The sequence below is a fragment of the Ovis canadensis genome, chromosome 6 (assembly GCF_042477335.2).
Source record: "Ovis canadensis isolate MfBH-ARS-UI-01 breed Bighorn chromosome 6, ARS-UI_OviCan_v2, whole genome shotgun sequence".
Lineage (NCBI taxonomy): Eukaryota > Metazoa > Chordata > Mammalia > Artiodactyla > Bovidae > Ovis > Ovis canadensis.
Genome location: NC_091250.1, coordinates 103683216 through 103702912, shown reverse-complemented (window position 1 = coordinate 103702912; position 19697 = coordinate 103683216). Strand labels below are relative to the sequence as shown.

The 19697-nt window shown below is 38.4% G+C and overlaps 1 non-coding gene across 1 annotated transcript; it reads right to left on the bottom strand.

Moving 5' to 3' along the window:
* Positions 1-19257: 19257 nt before the first annotated feature.
* Positions 19258-19329, bottom strand: TRNAC-ACA (transfer RNA cysteine (anticodon ACA)). Its single transcript has one exon. It is a non-coding gene; the product is annotated as a tRNA-Cys (tRNA).
* Positions 19330-19697: the final 368 nt, after the last annotated feature.

Genomic DNA, 19697 nt, shown 5'->3' with positions numbered 1-19697 from the left:
CCCTTAAATTTGGCATAGAAGAAATACATCTGAACATAATGGAGGCTATTAATGACAAATCTTCAGCTAACATCATAGTCAGTAAAGACAGGTGAAAGGCTTTTCCTCTATCAAGGAAAAGCTTGACAGAGAAATGAAAAGGAATAAAACAAGGGTGCACTTATCTGCACGTCAAAGGCCCTTGTCTCTATGCCTATTAACATAGTACTGGAAGTCCTAACTAGAGAAATCAAACAGAATTAGAAAGGAAGAAGCAAAACAGTCTTTATTTGAAGACATGATTTTGTATATAGAAAATCCTAAAGACTCATTAAAAAAAAAAACTATATATATAGGTTAGCTTTAATCAGTGAGTTCAGGAAGGTTGATACAAAAATCAGTAGTATTTCTACATACAACCAATTTTCTAAAAAAGAAATAAAGATATTGATCCTATTTATAATAGTACAAAAAGCAATAAAATACTTTGGAATAAATTTAGCTAAGGAAGTAAAAGATCTCTGCCCTGTATTGAAGATACAAATAAATGGAAAGGTATCTGCATCGATGGACTGGAAAAATTTATATTGTTAAAATGTCAATACTAACAAAAGCCACCTATACAGGCAATGCAATTTATATCAAGATTCCAATGGAGTTTTTTAAAATGAAGTTGAAAATACACTACTAGAATTTATATGGAACCGTGAAGGAATGGGCTTCCCAGGTCCTTAAGAAGTGAAGTAAAGTGAAGTTGCTCAGTCATATCTGACTCTTTGCAACCCCGTGGACTGTAGCCCACCAGAATCCCAGTTCATGAGATTCTCCAGGCAAGAACACTGGAGAGGGTCACCATTTCCTTCTGGAGGGGATCTTCCTGACCCAGGGATCAAACCCAGGTCTCCTACATTGCAGCCAGATGCTTTAACCTCTGAGCCACGAGGGAAACCTATGGTGGTACTAAGTGGTAAAGAACCTGCTTCCCAGTGCAGGAGACAGAAGAGATTCAGGTTTGACCCTGGGTCAGGAAGATCCCCTGGAGGAGGACATGGCAACCAACTCTACTATTCTTGCCTGGAGAATCCCATGGACAGAGGAGCCTGGCAGTCTATGGTCCATACAGTTGTAAAGAGCTGGACATGACTGAAGGGACTCAGCACACAGGAAGGAATATCCAAAGAAATTTTAAGAAAAACAAGCAGGAGGCATCACACTTCCTGACTTCAAGCTATATTATAAAACTATAGTCATCAAAACAGTATGATACCAGCAGAAAACCAAACAAATAGACCAGTGGAACAGATTTGAGAGCCATAAATACACTCAAGCATATACAATCAATTAATATTTGGCAAGGGAGCCAAGAATACTCAATGGAGAAGAGAGGATCTCTTCAATAGATGGCACTGGATAATTGGATAATAACACATGAAGAGTGGAAACTAGGTCCACATCTTACACCAATCACAAAAATTAACTCAAAATGTATTAAATACTTAAATGTAAAACCTGAAAGCCTGAAACTCCTAGAAAAACTTAGTAATAAAATTCCTTGACATGGATCTGGTAATGAAGATGTAGATATAACACAAAGCACAAACAACAAAATCAAAAATAAATATGAGGCCACAGCAAACTAAAAAACTTCTGCATATCAAAAGAAACTATCAAAGTAAAAAGACAACTTGCAGAATGGGGAAAATGTTTGCAAACCAGATATCTGATAAGAGATTAATATCCAAAATATATAAAGAATTCATACAATTCAATAACAAAAAACAGTAATAACCCAATTTAAAAATAAGCAAAAGACTCAAATAGACATTTCTTTAATGAAGATACATGAAAGGCCAGCAGGTACATGAAAAGATGTTCATCATCGCTACTTATTAGGGAAATGCAAATTAAAACCACAACGAGTTATCACCTCTGTCAAGTACAAACTGGCACTTACCAAAAGCATTTGCCAGTGACTGAACAACAACAAAGGCGCTTGCCATCTGCCTGTGCTGCTACAGCTGCTTGCCTTTAACACTCCCTGAAGGCAATTCAGGGTTGAGAGTGAGGCACTCTGTGCTCCAAGGAAACTGGTGGTGGAATAGGTATTTAGGTAGTTAGATATTTTCAGGAACTGATTTCCTGATCCTAGTCCTTGCATCTCCTCATATCTAGAATAGTACTAAATTTTTTCATGGTAACATCAGCTCTTCCTGACTAGTAGTAAGTGCTTTATTGTGTTGAACTCCCCCTTACCAAAATCTCATATATTGACTTTTTCCAACTGCCTGTTTGGAGTAGTCTCTCAGAGCTATCTGAGTTGCTGTTTTTTGGGCTGCAGTCCTCATTTTGCCCCAAATAAAACTTAATTCACAGCTCTCACATAGTACATCTTTTTAGTCAACATTTCACACCTGTTAGAATGGCCATCATCAAGAAAATACCAGAGCTAACAAATGCTGGCATGAACATGGGGAAAAGAGAACTCTTATGCACTGTTGATGGTACAGCCATTGTGCAACACCTCTATAGAGGGTCCGCAAAGAATTAAACTAAATTAGAACTATTATACGATCTAGCAACTCGACTTCTGGGAATATATCCAAAAGAAACAAAAACACTTAACTTGAAAAGATATCTTCATCCTCATGTTCATAGTGTAACCAGGAAGGGTCGACTTTGATGCCATGCTGAATCTGTTCCTCTTGCTTTAACCCTTGCTTTTGCTGCTGTTGTTATCCTCTGCATTGTAGGCAGATTCTTAACCATCTGAGCCACCAGGGAAGCCCCTTTTGTTATCAAAAGTATACATAATTGCTCACTTTAGGTAACTCTGTCCCTCTCTGCCAGTTAAGCTAAAGTGCCTTTGTTCATTACTCTTTTGCACCTGTAGATTGTAGGAAGAAAGAAATTAACACATCCCCCTGCCTGAGGCTTGCCATTCTAGGAGATATTTGCAAGAATTAAATGGTCTTTTTACTTTATTTGGAAAGCTGGCTGACCTAGAAGATGGAAGACTAATGTCTCAAAAAGACCATCTTGTCAGGGCCTGGATGCCAGGTTCTTTTATGGATCAGATATGGGGGAGGTGAGAAAATAAAGTCATGTTCCTTGCCTCTACTCCTCATCTCCTGGATTTATTGGTCTCTCATGCAGCGAGCAGAGCAAGCTTGGACTTGGCAACAATAGCAGCATTATTTATAATAGCCGAGACATGGAAATGATGTAAGTGTCCACCAATGGATGAATGAGTAAAGAAGTTGTGAAGAGATGTATGTATGTACACAAACATATATGTGTATACACACATATATGTATACACACATACAAACAAAATGGAGCATTATTCAGCCATAAAACATGAGGAAACTCCCACCATTTGCATCAACACAGATGGACCTTGAAGGCATTAATGTAAGTGAAATAAGCCAAATAGACAAAGACTATATGATCTCCCTTTTATGTGGAATCTAAAAAACAAAAAAACAAAAAACTCATATAAAAAGAGATCAGACTTGTGGTTAACAAAGGAAGGACGAGGGATATTTGGAGGAAGATGGCCAAAAGGTATAAATTTCCAATTATAAGATAAATAAGTACCATAAATAATTATGATATAAGGTACAACATAATGAGCAACATAATATATGTAAGTCAACCCATCATGCCATATGTCTTAAACTTATGTATTATGTCTCAATAAAACTGGAAATAAGGTGTCTTTGACTAGGGTAGCTTGTAATGGAAGTGGTGAGATTATGTGTCCAGACGTGATTCTGAACATGTGTAGATAGTATACGTGAAAGAATTTCTTCATGGGTTGGATTCAGCTTATGAGAGGAAGACAGGGGAAGAACACAAATGAAAAGTGAAGTTGCCATATACTAAAATAAGAACTACAAAAAGGAAGAAAATTAAAATTGTTTAGTCATTAAGTTGTATATCTTTTAAGATTCCATGGGGTATTGTCCACCAGGTCCTCTGTCCATGGGATTTCCCAGGCAAAAATACTGGAGTGGGTTGCCATTTCCTTCTCCAGGGGATCTTTCCTACCCAGGATGCTGTTGATGGATCAGGAAAGGACTAGTAACTGACCTTAGACTGACATTTAAAGCTTATGAGTGGCTATATCAGCAGAGCTTCCCTAGCGGCTCAGATGGTAAAAAAAATCTGCCTCCAGTGCAGGAGACCTAGGTTCAATCCCTGGGTTGGGAAGATCCCCTGGGGAAGGAAATGCAACCCACTCCAGTATTCTTGCCTGGAAAATTCCATCAACAGAGGAACCTGGCAGGCTACAGTCCATGGAGTCAAAAAGAGTCAGACTCGACTGAGTGACTAACACTTCACATCTTCAATGACTGTAATAAAATTCTCTTTTACTCCTTATTCTTTAATATTATACATTTAAATATCCTTAGGCCTGCCTTTTCCTTTAGTTCATTATGTTAATTTTAGTGTTTACCCTTGAAACTGAGTCTTCTCAAATGATGGTGAAAACAATATCAAAGATGATGACAGAATGTTCTCTTTCCCTAGAAGAGCAGGAAAGCAAACAGTATTCTGCATCATAAAACTAAGGTAGTTACTTGAAAATATTCACAAAAGGATTCATCTTACTTTTCTGTCCTAAGTGGAGTCTTGTATGAATAACTGTGTTTTTTCCTGATGTTATAAAATTTCCCTTGAAGTATTATTTATAAAACTATATAAGAAGTATACAAATATATTGAAGAGATGATTTCTAATATTCTGAGAAATATCTTTAAACTCTACAGCCCTTTTTTCATTATTCTGATAATTTTCTGCCATGGTAATAACATTAAAAATATCATACCTATTTTCTAAAATCTTACACAAAATTGGGGTTCTTTCTCTTAAGCCAAAGAACTATAAAATTTCCTTATCCTCCCTTTATTGCTAAAGAAAAAAACACATCTCAGGACTCTGCTGAAGTCCTTCAAACAAAGAGAGTCTTTGTCTCACTTAAATTAGTAATGTTTCTGATCAAAGCCTTTAGGTGGAGTGTAGGAGACAAAAGCCTGATTGGAGCAGATACACAAGAGAATAGAAGAAAAGGATTCAGAAAGTAAGTCAAGGCAACTCATTCAAGGCATTTTGCTACAAGAGGGAGCAGAGAAATGGGACCTTATCTGAAAGAGGAGGTGGGTAAAAAGAGACATTTTAAGGTGGAAATAATTATATCATCTTGTAGACAATGGGAACAATACAGTAGAGCAAAGTTTGAAAAAGTAGGCAATAAGGGTGGAAAATTGCAGGGACAATGACTTTGAGGAGGCTGGAAAGGGTCAGAACAGAGCACAAGGAGAGTAGCTGGCCTTAGAAAGGATTGCAGCTTCATCCAATGTAACAGGAAGATAACAAAGACTAAGTGCAGAGGCTTTTTGGTAAAAACCTATGAACATTCTTTTTGTGTTTCTCCTATTTTCTTAGTGAAAAAAGAAATACGTTCATCAGCAGATATCAAGAAAAGGAAGTCTTTCAAGTTTGCCAGGAGAGAAGCAATTGGAATGTAGAGAAAATATGCTGACTAGAGGAAAGTAATAGTACTGCTAGCTTCTCTCAAGACCTAACTGAAATCTGTGATCAGGAATTTAAAATCAGACCAGGCAACACCTTGGTAAGTATTCATTAGTTAAATATCCAAGTGCCACTGTGGGACAAAGGAAGTATCATAAATTCATGGTCTGTATATTTACCCTCACTTCTATCTCAGCACAAACAGGGATGTAGGGAGAGGGGAAGCAGATAGTAGAAGCAGGTATGGACTGTATCAATGAATATACATGTAAATATATACACAGATGTTAACTACAAATTGACACTTGCCAAGAGCATTTGCCAGCGACTGAACAACAACAAGGGCACTTGCCATCTGCCTCTGAGGGGACTGAACCCTCTGCTGTTGCAGCTGCTGACCTTCAACACCCTCTGAGGGGAATTCAACGTGGAGAGAGAGGCATTCTGCTCCAGGGAAACTGATGGAACAGGTCTTTAGATAGTTAGATATTTTCAGAAACTGATTTCATGATCCCACCCTTGCATCTCTTCATATCTGAAAAATCACTAAATGCCTTCATGGTGACATCAGCTCCCTGTGACTACCAGGAAAACTTTTGTAGAGTAAGTGCTTGATTGCATTGACCTCCCCCCTCACCAAAATCTTACCTATTGACCTTCCCCACTACCTCTTTGGAGAAGTCTCTCAGAGCTATCTGAGGTGCCGTCTCCCGGACTACAGTCTTCATTTTGTCCCAGATAAAACTTAAATCTCATGTCTGTGCATCTTTTTAGTTGACACAATATGCCCACATACATATACAAATCAGTTATTCAGGGAGCAATATAATTATGCTCATAATATGTCAGGGTCCAGTTTTTTTTAATAGCCTTTTATAAAATTTCCTACCCTTCAAGATCAATTCTTTTAAGTTTAATTAGCAAATAATTATTCATGCCAAGAGAAAATATCAATTGTCATCACAAATAAAGGTAAACAATAGTTAGAAAAATATATGTAAGAGAGTCAACTAAAATCAGCAAACATCATATAAGGATAGAAACAAGCCAAATTCAAAAGAACCTATGCAGTACTAGTTAGAATATTTGCCTTGCAATCTCCCATTAAATATTTTGTTTCAACAAACCAGTATTATCCATCAAATTAAATCAATATCACTTTTAATTTTATTAGCTTTACATTTATATATGTTTTAAATTTTTATTTTGTTAATTAACAAGACTTTAGAGTCATATAAATATAAGGGATTTATGCCTAGTTTTATGTTTGTACAAATATGAATAGAAACATAATAATATAATCAAGTAGAAATCTGTATTATTATTTTATAGATATCCACTCACTAATTATATTTAAACACCCTAGAATTTAAAAGTATCCATAAAAAATTTTCTATTTAAATGGGACTTTTTAAATTCCCTTTAAGAGTTATTATGAAATTGGGTTTCACGTAACTTAGTGGTAAAGAATCCACCTGCCAATGCAGAAGATGTGGGTTCATTCCCTGGGTCACGAAGATCACCTGGAGAAGGAAATGGTAATCTACTCCAGTATTCTTGCCTGGAACTGGGCTTCCCTTGAAGTTCAACTGGTAAAGAATCTGCCTGCCGTGCAGGAGACCCAGATTTGATCCCTGGGTTGGGAAGACCTCCTGGAGAAGGAAATGGCAACCCACGCCAGTATCCTTGCCTGGAAAATCTCATGGACAGAGGAGCCCGGTGGGCTGCAGTCCATGGGGTCGCAAAGAGTTGGGCACAACTGAGCAACTAACACTTACTTACTTATTCTTGCCTGGGAAAGCCCATGGACAGAGGGTCCTTGAGGATTATGGTCCCTGTGGTTGCAAAGAATCAGATATGACTGAGCAACTGAGCATGCAACCAGATATTTAGGAAAGAAATGTAGGAGTTGAAAGTTCAGTTCAGTTCAGTTGCTCAGTCGTGTCCGACTCTTTGTGACCCCATGAATCGCAGCACGCCAGGCCTCCCTGTTCATCACCATCTCCTGGAGTTCACTCAGACTCATGTCCATCGAGTCCGTGATGCCATCCAGCCATCTCATCCTCGGTCGTCCCCTTCTTCTCCTGCCCCCAGTCCCTCCCAGCATCAGAGTTTTTTTCCGATGAGTCAACTCTTCTCATGAGGTGTCCAAAGTACTGGAGTTTCAGCTTTAGCATCATTCCTTCCAAAGAAATCCCAGGGCCGATCTCCTTCAGAATGGACTGGTTGGATCTCCTTGCAGTCCAAGGGACTCTCAAGAGTCTTCTCCAACACCACAGTTCAAAAGCATCAATTCTTCGGCGCTCAGCCTTCTTCACAGTCCAACTCTCACATCCATACATGACCACAGGAAAAACCATAACCTTGACTAGACGGACCTTAGTTGGCAAAGTAATGTCTCTGCTTTTGAATATGCTATCTATGTTGGTCATAACTTTTCTTCCAAGGAGTAAGCGTCTTTTAATTTCATGGCTGCAGTCACCATCTGCAGTGATTCTGGAGCCCAAAAAAATAAAGTCTGACACTGTTTCCACTGTTTCCCCATCTATTTCCCATGAAGTGATGGGACCAGATGCCATGATCTTAGTTTTCTGAATGTTGAGCTTTAGGCCAACTTTTTCACTCTCCTCTTTCACTTTCATCAAGAGGCTTTTGAGCTCCTCTTCACTTTCTGCCATAAGGGTGGTGTCATCTGCATATCTGAGGTTATTGATATTTCTCCGGGCAATCTTGATTCCAGCTTGTGTTTCTTCCAGTCCCGCATTTCTTATGATGTACTCTGCATATAAGTTAAATAAACAGGGTGACAATATACAGCCTTGACATACTCCTTTTCCTATTTGGAACCAGTCTGTTGTTCCATGTCCAGTTCTAACTGTTGCTTCCTGACCTGCATACAGATTTCTCAAGAGGCAGGTCAGATGGTCTGGTATTCCCATCTCTTGAAGAATTTTCCACAGTTTATTGTGATCCACACAGTCAAAGGCTTTGGCATAGTCAATAAAACAGAAATAGATGTTTTTCGGGAACTCTCTTGCTTTTTCGATGATCTAGCAGATGTTGGCAATTTGATCTCTGGTTCCTCTGCCTTTTCTAAAACCAGCTTGAACGTCAGGGAGTTCACAGTTCATGTATTGCTGAAGCCTGGCTTGGAGAATTTTGAGCATTACTTTACTAGCATGTGAGATGAGTGCAATTGTGCGGTAGTTTGTGCATTCTTTGGCATTGCCTTTCTGCGGGATTGGAACGAAAACTGATCTTTTCCAGTCCTATGGCCACTGCTGAGTTTTCCAAATTTGCAAGAGTTGGAAAGCCCCATCCAATATAGAAAACTATAAACTTACCTCTATAAGCTAGGCATTTTACATGCATTGACTCATATTTATAATAAAAATGGTATAACAATCATCACCACTACCACACTATCTGGACTCCTATCATTTACTAAGCATATTTTACATGCCAGGTAAAGTCAAGTCCCTTTGTAAACATTAATTTTCAGATGTTATTTATTAATAATTATATATTCTGAAATAGGATAGTCATTTCTCACCTTTTTTGTGGATGAGGAATCTGAATCATAACAAAAAAACTGTCCATGATCACCAATAATTAAGACATGGATCCAGGAATTGGACTTCTGAATTCAAAGTCTAAGATACAAGGAGCTTCAAGGTTGAAAGGAGTTTGCCCAGTGCCACCTGGCCAGTGGGCAGCGAGCTAAAGCTAGTCTGGCATTTCCCTCAAACCAGAGGGCCTACTGCAAAGGATCCGGATCACAGCCAGCTCCCCAGAGAAGAAGAAAATGGAATGCTTGTGAAAACTGAACAGTGGGACTCAAAGACAAACCTTTCCTTTCCAAATTTCCTCTCTGAAAATCAGGCCACCATCACTCTTCAATGTTGAGAGGACAGCCTATGGATATTTACACTGCAGAGATTTAAGCTGAAAATAAAATATAACAAGGAAATGATTTCACAATGAACTTATTACTATACAGCTATGTGATCTGTCAGAAATGCCTAAAGCAAAAATTAGTAAAACAAAAGAACTTGGGATAACAGCAAGGGAATCAAAAATAATGCAAAGTGAGAATCTTTTCTGATTTTTAAGGCATCTGTAGAAGACTAGTGTTGTCTGGCAGGCTACAGTCCATAGGTTTGCAAACAGTCAGAAGCAACTGAGCATGCCTGCACACAGTGTTGAAAAAACCATTTGAGTCAATGTATGCAATGCAGCATGCCCACCAAGCACATAAATGCAACTGCCTCAGGCTCTAATCAGACTGTTTCCTTGGCTCATCTGAACCCTTTGAGAGCCTGACCTTTCTTCTCACCAGGTCCTCAATATGACCCAGATCTACAGGGTACTTAGCATTTTTCAACATGTTTTACCTCTCTTCAAGGCACCAAAAATTTATCTCAGAACTGAAAAATAAAATTAGTACAACAACAACAATAAAAACAGCCAACTCATTGGAGAAGACCCTGATACTGGGAAAGATGGAAGGCAAAAGAAGAGGGCAGCAGAGGATGAGATGGTTGGATAGCATCATCAACTCAATGAACATGAACTTGGGCAAATTCCAGGAGACAGTGAGGGACAGGGAAGCCTGGCATGCTGCAGTCCATGGGGTCACAAAGAGTTGGACATAGTGACTGAAGAACAACAACAAAAATGGTCTGTTTTACTCTTTACTATCACAGGGGATGGGCATATGCTTCACCCCACATATTAGCTGCCTCCCCCACAGTACACACTTAATAAATACTTAGTATATGAATGAAAAATGCTTAAAAAGTGAATATATGAAAAAAGTGAATATATGTGAAATACAAAAAGATTATACAAAAGACAGAACTGTATATAAAATCAATTTCCTTAATTATCTCTTAAGGAACACAGTTTATAAAGGAAATTTCAGCTGTCAGTCAAAACAAATGACCCTTTGAATCTGCTTCTTAAAAGGTTTGCTACCCAAAATGCCTAGATGTGATTGGAAATGCAGAATTTCAGGCTCCACTCCAGATCCACTCCATCCAAAACTGCAATTTAGGTAATGAGTATTCACATTAAGTCTTGAGAAGCTAGTATGTTCTCAAAGCCTGGTCACTTACCAGCTCAGAAAGAGTCAGACACAACTGAACACCTAACACCCTCCATAACTTCAGATTTTCTCAACTGATATCTCTGGATGGGAGTTCAGTACTGCATGTAGCAACAAGTACCATCTGTGATTTCAAAGTGATTGATGTTTGGTAATTGTTACTTTAAATAAAATTGATATGTATGACTCTCTATCAGTTCAGTTCAGTTGCTCAGTCGTGTCCAACTCTTTGCAACCCCATGAATTGCAGCACGCCAGGCCTCCCTGTCCATCACCAACTCCCGGAGTTCACTCAGACTTAACATCCATCAAGTCAATGATGCCATCCAGCCATCTTATCCTCTGTCATTCCCTTCTCCTCCTGCCCCCAGTCCCTCACAGCATCAGAGTCTCTTCCAATGAGTCAACCCTTTGCATGAGGTGGCCAAAGTACTGGAGTTTCAGCTTCAGCATCATTCCTTCCAAAGAAATCCCAGGGCTGATCTCCTTTAGAATGGGCTGGTTGGATCTCCTTGCAGTCCAAGGGACTCTCAAGTCTTCTCCAACACCACAGTTCAAAAGCATCAATTCTTCAACACTCAGCTTTCTTTATAGTCCAACTCTCACATCCATACATGACCACTGGGAAAACCATAGCCTTGACTCTCTATAGAGCCAACAAAATAATATTATGAAAATGAGTTTCTTAGGAAAAAATTCCAATCAGTTATTTAAAAAAAAAAATCTAGATGTCCATCAGCAGATGAATGGATAAGAAAGCTGTGGTACATATACACAATGGAGTATTACTCAGCCGTTAAAAAGAATTCATTTGAATCAATTCTGATGAGATGGATGAAACTGGAGCCAATTATACAGAGTGAAGTAAGCCAGAAAGAAAAACACCAATACAGTATACTAACACATATATATGGAATTTAGGAAGATGGCAATGACGACCCTGTATGCAAGACAGGAAAAAAGACACAGATGTGTATAACGAACTTTTGGACTCAGAGGGAGAGGGAGAGGGTGGGATGATTTGGGAGAATGGGAATTCTAACATGTATACTATCATGTAAGAATTGAATCGCCAGTCCATGTCTGACGTAGGGTGCAGCATGCTTGGGGCTGGTGCATGGGGATGACCCAGAGAGATGTTGTGGGGAGGGAGGTGGGAGGGGGGGTCATGTTTGGGAACGCATGTAAGAATTAAAGATTTTAAAATTAAAAAAAATAATAATAAAAAAGAAAAAAAAAAAGAAAAAAAAGAAAAAATAAAAAAAAATCTGAATTTGATTTGGTACAAATAGGTAGATTTGGTCTATTAATACCCAGTCTCCTGGATGTGTGTGTGTGTGTGTGTGTGTGTATTTGTGTGTGTGTATTAAACCCTAGAATTAAAGTCTAGAATTTAATTAAGTCTAGAATTGGGGCTGAATCTACAATACTTGGGCCATCTGATGCAAAGCTGACTCATTAGAAAAAAACCTGATGCTGGGAAAGACTAAAGGCAGGAAGTAGGAGAAGGGGGATGACAGAGGACAAGATGGTTGTATGGCATCACTGACTCAATGGATGTGAGTTTGAGCGAGCTCTGGGAGATGGTGAAGGACAGGGAAGCCTGGTGTGTTGCAGTCCATGGGATCACAAAGAGTTGGACATGACTGAGCGCCTGAACAAAAACAAAGTCTAGAAAGTCATAATCATCATTCAGATATATGAATTAATAAAATTATAGATACAAAAGCCCAGAGAGAGAATAGAGCACTTAGGAAATATATTCTGCAATAGGAAGTCTTCCAAAGAAGAGACCTTCCCTTCAAAAACTAGATTAAATTCTACTCCCATAATCAACTCCCATATTGTGCCTATTGACAGTAGCCCATAATGTAGGTTTCTTCTACTTATATAGGAAAATTCCCAAAGGTAACAAATAAATTGCAATCCTTGTGAGACACTATGGTTTAAATTGCAGAGAGGAAGAGGGCACCACAGATTAGTGCAGACCCTCAGACTTGAAAACTCTCAAACCAGCACAGGAAACACTTCAGAGATTATAGTCCTTTAATCCATAGTTCCTTCTATATTCACATGAGTTTATCAGTGAATGTGCTCTGGAAACAGAGTTGGCTTCACATCACTGACCATCACAGATAGTATGCAGGTCAGAAAGGCTGCATTTCTAGAGATTTTCTAGCCTTATTCTATGATTTATTGGAACATGTATCTAGGAAGTCTTTATACTGCTAACTTTATATCTGAAAGCTGTAAAATATTCTTTATAACCAAAGATTTCATACATTTTATTTACTGAGAATATAACACTGACACGGAAATTGTTTTTATGGATAAGTATATTTGCTTGTCAGACATGTTATTTAATTATTGGAATATGGTAGGGAAATTTTCAAATGAAATAAGCTTTCAGACAAATTCTCAAATCATAATCTAACCCATGAAAAGAAGAGATTTCAAAATATGAAGTTGAATATATCTTTGAAAGATTATGAAATTGATTTTAAGTTCAGGATTATATTTTTGTTTATTCCAAGGATCTATATCACATTACATCTAAATATTTTCTAATAATCTATATCCAAAACAACTTATTTTAAAGTTAAAAAAGTATTTTATGAGAACTTCTTGTTTGAAAATTATCATTGCTTAAGAGACTAGAAATCAATGATGCCTAAAATACAGTAATTTTCTTTTTTCATTCAAACCTCACTTCAAAATTGTACAATATAAGCTTCTTATAAGATCACCACAGGAAATCAATTTAGTTAAGAAAAAGATATATGAAAATATCCTACCAAAATTGTATAAGCCTCAAGCTAAAAAAAAAAAAAAAAAGAGTTGTTTGAGAAAAAGAATTCTATGATGTTCATAAGTCCTGAACAGAAAGATGACTTGTCTACCTATTCTAGGAATTTACAATAGTTTATCAGCCATGAGATAATCAATAGTATGTGGAAGCTTCTGAAGCTCTTCAAAGAATCATACAGGTACATAAATCTGTGAAAGATGACTCATATGGGAATGGCTGCAGTCAGACATAAAATGAGAACTGCCACAAAAAATGGGACCTGAGGCAACTCGAAATAATTTTAAGTTGAACAGATAAGTCTGATAGAAAAACCAGACAAATCAATATGGAAGACTTGATAGAAATTATAAGAAAAACTATTTAAATGTAAAAGAAATTATTTTGTGTGTGGTAGAGATGAAAGATTTCTGTTCCATTTTCCTTTGTAAGCTCTCCAAAAATGCATAACTCAATGAATTCCATGTGTTTTCCAGTTTCCTGTGTACTAGAACAAAAGTTCCATTACTATGAAACAGGCTTTTTCTGTTCAAGGCTTACATAGCACTGTAGATATCTTCCCTAAAGTCTGACATTGCAGTAACCAAAATACCTTTAGCCAGAAATAGTGATAGTTCAGAAAACTCACTCAGATTTCCTTTTACCAACATCTCCATCCAAGCTTCCATTTAAGTCTAGAGTAGGAGCACCAAACAATGTTTTCTTATAGTATATTGTGCTTTTAAAGCAAAACTCTAGTAAAGCACTCATTTTCACATTGTAGTTTGGCGATTATTTTAGTTTCACAAATACTAAAATATACTAACAGGCAGAAAGGTTTCCATGTTCACTCTTCTGTGCTCATTGGATGCCTGAATTTTAGAGGATGGTAATTTTTCAATAACAATGTACTCAAGGAAAGTCACCTAAGCAAAACTAATGTGTACTCTTAATCTAATTTTCATTATACAAAATCACTTCTTTTCCCACATAAAATTAACAATGACATGGATTGATTTTTTTAAACTATGGTAATTTGAAAGGAAAAAAACGGTCACATTTCTTCATACAATTTCACCTAACCTACTATATTTCATCTGTCATGAATGATATTAGCATTTGTGTTAGCATTTGCAATAATACCTGTGATTGCCTTATTTGGATGAGAACATGCTTTATCCATAAAAGATGAAGTAACCAGCTACTTGGTTAAGACAAAATCTGACTCTTCCAAAAAGAAATAGATAAGAATCAGCCCGTATATTCCTCTATAAATGAAATACCCTATGATATAAAATTTAAACAACTGTCAGGGCGCTCAGTGCTCAGATGACTATATACAAAGTTCAGCAAATTGTGCTAATACCTAGGGCCTATACTTTATTAAAGATATTTCAGTTAAAGGATGAAAATATTTGTTTTATTTTTAAAATAACCAAGAAACCACAGAAAGGGTTTTATATCCTAAGCAGAAATTACTTAAATATGTATATGCTGTCAAAAAGCAGAATATGGATATTTTCACACACACAAATTTAGTTTGGATAATGTGACTAGTAACACTATACAGAAACTACGAGAGTATGAAAAGCTTATTACTCATATAATTACACTTTCTGAGGAGGACAGAGTAGCCTCCCAAGACTATGCAAAAACGACTTAAAAGATCAGTGAGAGGACACTGGCTTGGGCTTGGATTTTTGTGATGGTCAGAAGGTGCGACACAGGTTTAGGTTACTACAAATATGGTTTGAACTTGCTGGCAACATCAAATGAGGCAAAACTCCAGATTTCTTATCAGCTTGCTCAGCTATGGGTCAAAAAAAAGGGAGAGTAATGAGGCTTTAAAACTGTCAGCAGACAATCATCAAAAATGGAGTTGGACTCTGTATTATAATTCACCCTTGATTAATAATAACCAAATGTGCCATGTTCAACTTCACTGATTTGAACTTAAGTAAACCATTATGGCACTTCATGAGGTCTGTAGCCTGAGACCATTAAGGGTGGTAAGAGTTTTTGGATGACTGACTCCAGGAGCCCAGAATGATATATTTTCAGAAGTGAAATGAATGCCCTGGTCACTATTAATAACGTCTGGAAATGAGAGGTATAAGGAGTGCTTTGGTAAGGTCTTACATTGTAGCTTTAGTGGTTTAAAGATATGTATGACTTTGATTTATATATTGGGTATCTGTGAAGCAAGAAATTCTGAGTTCTCTACCCAAAAGTAGCCAACCTTGGACAAGGAATCATTGCTACCATTGGCCAGGCCATCTGCCTAGGGAGACCATAGGTAGTGGCTCAAGAGTTTGTAGAACTGTACAGAAGGGGCTACTTGTGAGCCAAGGCATCAGGTACTAAGGTGACTGCATGAAGTTTAGTTAACCTTGCTAACCCTTGGGGGCCCATCCATTATTGGGGATGAAAATCAGGAATGCTCCATCTAGTTTCTTCACATGATAGAGGCTATGTTACTCATAAAATGTATAAACACTTTTACTCAATTGATCTCAATAGGCTTCCCATGTGGCCAGAGTGATGTGGAAGAGGAGGGGCCTCCTCAAAAATCATGACACCTCTCAACAGAGTTGACTCAGAAATCCAACTCTTCTGCAGGTGAGATAAGGCCAAGGACCCAGGCTTAGTTCTGACCCACAAGTAACACTTCTGCTTTAGCTTAGGGGCCTCAGCAGCTATTCTTAGCTTGCAAGGTGCTAGGTCTATGAGCCAAGGACTAATGAGCAACCTGGTACAGTGAGCAGGTCATGGACTCAGAAACTGTGAGAGTTGTTCCCAGAAAAGCTCAGTATGCCAATAGCAACTTCAACTCTACTGGCTTACAGCATCCAAGCCAAGAAGGATAGTTTCTTGCCCTGCAAGCTTGGGGACAGCTTTTGGCTGTCGCAGGTGTTCCAGAAACTCCAGGAGACATAGAGTGTTGCTAAAACCTCTACAATGCAGGAGTCTCTGGAAGGTACTGTTGTCAGATTGCAATTTAGTCAGACACTTGAGGCTTCTGTTGTAGGGACCGCACTCAGGATTGACCAGTTTGCAAGAAAAAAACAAAGGGTTTGAGCACAATTTATAAATGAGAACCAGGTTGCCTCCAGAATCCAAAAGAACTAAAAGATGTTGAGATTATTCTAACATTGTTGGTACTGAAGTCAATAGTTGTTTTGTTTGTTTGTTTGTTTGTTTTTGACAGCCTTAGGAATGAAGACACCCTTGACTAATCGAATAATGCCAAGAAATTTAACTAAGGTAACAATGATCTCGTACTGTGTGGCAATGGTCCAATCCTTTTTGTCAGCTCCTTTGTGAATGTTTATATCTTAATGAGTGTGTCAAATGGGTGTTCTTAGAAGAGGATATTTAACTGTGTTATGCTATAACTGTGCTCCTAGAGAAAATTGGACAGGTTAAAATGCTGCAAATATTGTGTATGATGTTTTGGCTATTGAGATACACCATGAATAGCCAGGTAAAGATGTATTATCTTCCTTCTAAGGTCAAACTTAACTGCAAGTGAGAGGCTGTTGAAATAGACAGTGAATCATATTAGTTAAAACATATGACTGCAGGGTGTTTACTGGTTGCAGGTTGTGCAGAATCAGTAATTTCAGTAATATTAGATATGGGGTCCTTAATAGGTGGGACCACATCATAAAGATTGTGGTAATACACTGTGAGGTACCATTCACTGGACTTTAGGTTACTAGCAGGCCAAATTGGGCTGTTATATACAGCACTGAGAATAGTCATTTCTTCTCTCTATAAGTTCTAATGGACTTTAATCTCTGAAGTTTTGTTTTAATTTCTATTCAGCTCTATTAACTGTTAAGGAATATCCATGGAGTCCTGTTTGTTGAGCCAGTTTTAGGCACAAATATCTAAAGTGATATTTACTCTATTGGTTCAGAGACTCAATGTCTACTATGGCATATTTTAGGGCAACAGATGCTATGAATGTGGGTAAATCAGGTCAAGCAAGAGTTCTGATGGAGGACAGATAGGTTTGCAGCATGTTAATCACTCAGTCATGTCCATCTCTGTGAGACTCCGTTGACTGTAGCCTGCCAGGCTCCTCTGTCCATGGAGATTCTCCAGGCAAGAATACTGGAGTGAGTTGCCATGCCCTCTTCCAGGGAATCTTCCCAACCTAGGGATTGCACCCAGGTCTCCTGCATTACAGCAGGGTTCTTTACCAGCTGAGATAGAAGGGAAGCCCAAGAATACTGGAGTGGGTAGCCTATCCCTTCCCTTCTTCCCAACCCAAGAATCAAACTAGGGTCAAACTAGGGTCTCCTGCACTGCAGGCAGATTCTTTACCAGCTGAACTACCAGGGTCAATCGGGCAAAGAAATAATTCTGATGGAAAATATATAGGTTTCAGTTCAGTTCAGTTCAGTCACTCAGTCATGTCCGACTCTTTGCGACCCCATGAATAGGTTTAGTTCACCTTAACTATTTTATGTTTGTTAACTACCCCAAAGGGGCTTCCCTGGTGGCTGAGATGGTAAAGAATCTGCCTATAAACCATACAGAATAGCTTAAGTTCAGTGGGATCCCAAGTTATAATCATAATTTGTATCAATGAAGGTAGGCTACAGTCCAAGGGGTCACAAAGAGTTGGACACGACTGAACAACTTCACTTCACTTTTTTGGTAGTTACTGGTTAGACCTGAGGTGAGGAAGGAGGTACTCTCCACCCTGCTCATATTTATAAGTTTATTTTTACAGAGAACCTCAAATCAGTATCATCCTTATCAGGTGTCTCCCATGGCAACAGTGGCTCTGGTAGTTTCAAAGATCTCAGTCTTAAATCAGGTTAAAATTAACCTCTTGGCTGAGTCATGGGTGTATCATGAGTATTTGGGCATTTTCCCCTGTAACTTTGAAGATTAAAATCTTTTTTGGCAACAGGGGCACAGGCAGTAGCAGCAGGAGAAGTATTCTGTAGGGTCCTAGTGAGCCATCTGCTTAGGTGTGTGGACCTCAGTGTGACACAGAGTAACCACTCTCCTCCATATGAGGGACCAACCAAAGAGCCTGAATGATACACAGAGTGTCACTCTTTCCTTGAACACCATACAGAATGGAGACTTAGTTCCTGGTTAAGACCCATGACCAGTGGTAACAGGGATGTTCCCTGAGCCCCAGATTAATCACAACTTAAATTGCAATTGAGACAATTGGGGCACAGTTGGGTCCAAGCCTTAAACTGGACTCCTTTTGTCCCTCACAGCACTCAAGCAAGCTAGATAAGGCTGCTGTTATGGCAAAGTTGAGGTACAACCAGCAAGCAAGCCCATCAGAGAGAGCAAACAGAAGTACACAAAGGCTCAAAATGAACATATGCCACTTCTACCATATTCCGTTGGACAATGTGAGTTACAAGACCGTTCCAGAGTCAGAGAAGGTGGGAACTACAAAATTACAGGGCAACAGACATGGGCACAAGACAGCCTATATCTGGGGCCATCAGTGTCATCAAAATATGGTAAAGTCATCATTCTTTGGGCTAACCAACTATAATATATCTCAATATCTTGTGACATATCCAAAAGATTGTCTTGAGGATCAAGAAAATAATTTTTATATAATAACTGACACACAGAAGACCCTAAAAAACAGCCACTTCTCTTTTCTCTCTATAATCCAGGAGCATAGTATATTTATAAGATTCTCCTCTCTTGACCAAGCAAAGTGATACAAAGGTAAGGATCTGATGAAAGCCAATCCAATTACAACTATTCCATGGACTGTAGCCTACCAGGATCCTCAGTCCATGGGATTTTTCCAGGCAAGAATACTGGAGTGGGTTGCCATTTCCTTCTCCAGGGGATCTTCCCAACCCAGGGATCGAACCTGGGTCTTCTGCATTGTAGGCAGATGCTTTACTGTCTGAGCTACCAGGGAAGCCCAATGATAAGAGTCAATGCCAATCAAATTTTTATGTTCATGAAATAGAAGACTTGGTAGCTATGTGTGATTCTATTTCCTACTATCCTACTAAAAGAAAAAATCTAGAATGCAAAAGAACAAAGTGCACACAGAATATTTTTTATGAATCAATGCCAAAGAGACAGAGGGTCTTAGAGTATGTTCAAGTGCTCATTTCTAGTTGTCCTTGGAACCCACCAGCTTCAGTGATTTCTGTTAGTGAGATACTCTCATACACATGCAATAAATTTTCCTTTTTACCAATTTCAAGTTGAATTTCTGATACACCTACCAAAAGAACTTCAATATAAAGGAATATGTAGGTTCCAGTCAAATATTCTCCT